This window comes from Papaver somniferum, chromosome 3, assembly GCF_003573695.1.
Source record: "Papaver somniferum cultivar HN1 chromosome 3, ASM357369v1, whole genome shotgun sequence".
Lineage (NCBI taxonomy): Eukaryota > Viridiplantae > Streptophyta > Magnoliopsida > Ranunculales > Papaveraceae > Papaver > Papaver somniferum.
This window is the reverse complement of record NC_039360.1, coordinates 55,590,030-55,594,232: the sequence shown is the minus strand read 5'-3', so window position 1 is coordinate 55,594,232 and position 4,203 is coordinate 55,590,030.

Here is a 4,203-nt window from a genome sequence, read left to right as displayed (position 1 = left end):
GTGACTAGTTAAGAGTCTGTCAAAACCGAACTCAGTAGAAATTTTCGGTTCGAAAACTTCCGCCAGTATGCGTACGGGTACGCATACTTAACCCGTCTCCTTCACCAATTTCATATACACACATATGCAAACACTTGGCTCCCGGTTTATGGATTTATACACTAATGTGCGAACACACTATATATGCTTATATCCAAACATGGTTACATTCTCAACTCTTTATTTCAATCATTGAAAGATTTTTCTATAATGACAATAGCCGTTTTCACACACTATTAGCATCAAAGCAATTTTCAAGATATTGAAATAATCATTATCGAAGCATTCCAAGCCTACATCAAATGATTGTATCACACAAACCATGTAAGATGTTACTAGGAAATTTTCTCATGATATAAGATGAACTTTGTCGAAGCGAAAGCTTACCAACACATATTTCTAGAAATATGTAAGCGAGATATACTCATCTCGAAATCTCAAATGTGTATAGAGAAAACTATATCTTAACACGACTTATGTCTCAATATAGGAGATAGTAGAAATAGACTTTCCAAGTGATAGATGAGTTCAAGTCTCCACATACCTTTTGTCGAAGAAGTTCCACAAGCTCCCCTTAGTAGTTCTTCGTCTTCAAATGATGAACTCTGTGAAATCTAAGCTCAACTACACTATCTATGTCCTAGTCCGAGACATCTATAAATAGGCTAGAAATCAAGACTTATAGTTTCGATCACTAACATTGACAAACATGCTTGAGATATAAATGCATGCGAGTTCGACCGAGCAGTGCTCTAACAAGAGTAATGAGATAAAATATATTATTTTCTAGGAATTCAGTTGATGAATGTCATGCTAGAGTTAATCTATGAATTTCTCTATACTAGAATGAAATATGTCTAGGAACGAGTTTATTCGAGAATCGAGGTATGAGACGATGGAAGCATCATACTCGTTATGAATATTGGTCATGTAAGAGATTCTATAAACATTCTATCTACATAGTCAGGGAACAAACAGTGTGACGTCCTGAAAACATTAACGCTCTATACTAGAATGCAATATGTCTAGAATCCGTCCAATTATTTCGATTCTATGTAGACTATTGCACGCTCTATACTAGCATGCAATAGTCTAAGATATGCGAAGTATCGAAAAGCTCAGCTTAGAGGCTTTACGAATAACATATTCATCGTATCTCTGAGAGGATGTTCGCGCAGTTAGAGATCGTGAAATGGTTCACGAATCATAAAATATGAGTTTCACATACATTTCTGAAGTTGTGTCGGAAACATGCAGTATCATGATTTTACGATTTTAGCCTTTGTTGAAAATCCAGCATCAACACGGTTAAGATGAAAACGAAGATGAAAGTAATGTCATTACACTTGTTTAGTTTGATATTTAAATTATGGAAGTAATATTTAATTTTAATTTCCTTGTAATCTTTTGTTTTAATTTCAATGTAATTTGCAGTTTCAATTCTAAAGTTTGTTTAATCCACATTACATGAATTGATTTACACTGATCAAATTACACAAACCATAAAATAAAAACAAACTAAATCCCGTGATAATTTCTCTTTCCGAATTCCCCCCCAATGGTGTGCTGTGAGATCCTCCCTTAGTCTTAAATGTAAACCTATGTTTTGAATTCTCTCTTCTACCATCCTATACTTTCTTGCGGGGACACCATGAAGGGGTTGAACTTGTTTCCTCAAATCTTTAATTATCTAGATAACTTGGCCAATTGGTATCACGTTGGCTCTCCTTGATTACCATATTATGCAAAATGATGCAGATGAGCATAACCCTAATCGTTTATATTGGTTTAAATGAACGATATGGTCCACAAATTATATGGAACTTCGTTTTCAAAATTCCAAATGCTCGTTCAGCATCCATCCTACATGCCATCTACTTCCTATTGAAATATCTTATGGCACGGCGATCCTCGGCTTCGGGTAAATCACTGTAAGCTTGAACTAAACTTGATCACTCTGGATAAATTCCGTTTGCCAAAAAATAACCCATCTTATAGTTATTGTCGTTGACGGTGAAATTCGCGGATGGAGCATTTCCATACTTCAGTTCTTCAAACAAAGGCGTTTGTGCAAAATATTGATGTCGTTATTTGAACCCGGGAGTCCAAAAAAATCGTGCCATATCCAACAATCATAAGAAGACACCACTTCCAGAACAAAAGTTGGTTTTGAATAATGTCCCTTTATACTTCCCTTGCCAAGCATAAGGATACCCATGACACACCCAATGCATGAAATCAAGGCTACCTAACATTCCGGAAAAATCTATCTTCGCATTTTCAACTAGTAGACGGTCTACATCATCTTGTGTTGGTTTCCGCAAAAAACGTGGACCAAAATGGTTAACTACATTTTGTCAAAACATGTTAAGATTTTCGTATGTTGTTGTTTTTACCATACAAATGTACTCAATACAGGCATCCGCTAGCATACCATAACTTAGAATTCTTAGGGTTGTTGTTACTTTTTGTTCAGGACTACGTCCCCGTACATTTTGTGCAATCAAATTGATAGTTGAATTTAGGGTTTACCAGACAAAGCTCGTCGGTAAGCCTAACATGCGAAGCCGTTTAGTTTGAAAACATAACATGTGAAATTATATATATGAAACTCTAGTATTAGAGATTTGATCATCTTATTATGATCAAAATGTTAATGGAGAATATACAATTTGTATCACAACTTCGGTATATTGAATTAGCAAGTATAATGATTATCTTTTGAACTTCGTCAGTGTGACATAGATATCATCTTTGTAACTTGTTACTAGATTGTGTATTGAAATTAGGATTGATTATATGCCTATAAAACTATGTTTAATTACATGAGTTTAAGGAAGTAGACTTGCAAAACTTGTTTCGTAGTTGAAAGGAATCAGTGGAACTGGTGGTCCGATTCCTATTGGGGATCTATAGCAGGTCTGATCCTTATTAGGAATCTGTTAGAGCACTGCTCGGTCGAACTCGCAAGCGTTGTTATCTAAAGATTATTTGTCAATTTTAGTTGATCAAAACTATATACTTGATTTCTAGTCTACTTATAGCTATTGTAGATACCAAAAATCTATTGTGCCATGCGACACAATATTAAAGGTGGAGAAACTTATTATGTTACTATAGCATACACCACATCTCTCCTTAGGATGCTAAGTTATGAAGTTATCTCCATCAACGTGTGGCGCAATATTAAAGGTGGGAGTAGCAAAGTACGCTACAATGGAGTACAACAAATCACTACCAAAATTTCTTAGTTGTTAAGCAATAGGTTGTATTTTAGGCACGTGGGTGTGTCTATCTGTCAGAGGTAGCTGAGCAGTCTTTACAGCTTTTAGTACGAAGGCACAGTCGTCAACCACATGGGCTCAGAGTACATGTCATCCTACGATTGGTAAAGTACGCGGCCAAGACAACTTGTACGGAGGAGGGTTCACAGTTCACGATGGCACATGTAAGAAGCTAAGGTGGCATTGTCTGATTGGAGATGGTGGGCGGCTTATGAAGGTACTAGATTGACCAAGGACCATCAGATCTCGATGGAACATAAGACATCAAAGATATCCATGATGCATGTGGAGATATAAATACCCATCCTCATCTCAAGATAAGGGCACAATTGGGTTGGTTAGGAATTAGGGAAAAGGCTCTCTCTCTCCACTCTTTACTTCTAGAGCTTCATACTTTCTTCAATGGAGTTCTTCCACTCAAATGTAACAAGGATCAATAATAAACTTATCATTTTTACCCGTGGATGTAGGTTAAGATTAACCGAACCACGTAATCTCTTGTGTGATTTATCAACTTAGTTGCACTTACATTATCTTCTTACTTAACTATTTACTTACTGATTTATCTCTGTTCTCTGAGTTATCTCTGTTTTCTGAGTTATCTGTTCATCTGATATATTTCTTTATTTACCTTATTTGCTTACTCATCTCTGTTTTACAGACGTACCTTTGTTTTCTTAGCATCTGCTCTTACGAAGTATTTTTTATTACTTAGTATAAGATCTTCCGAGCAGATCTCATTTGGAGCATACCTTTTATTTACTCAACAGTATCAGTTCAAATGAGGTATCCATACTACTTAGTATATGATCCTCTGAGATGCTCATTTTACGTAGAATATGGGAAAAATAGTAGTCACAGCTATGTCTCGGATTAGGAT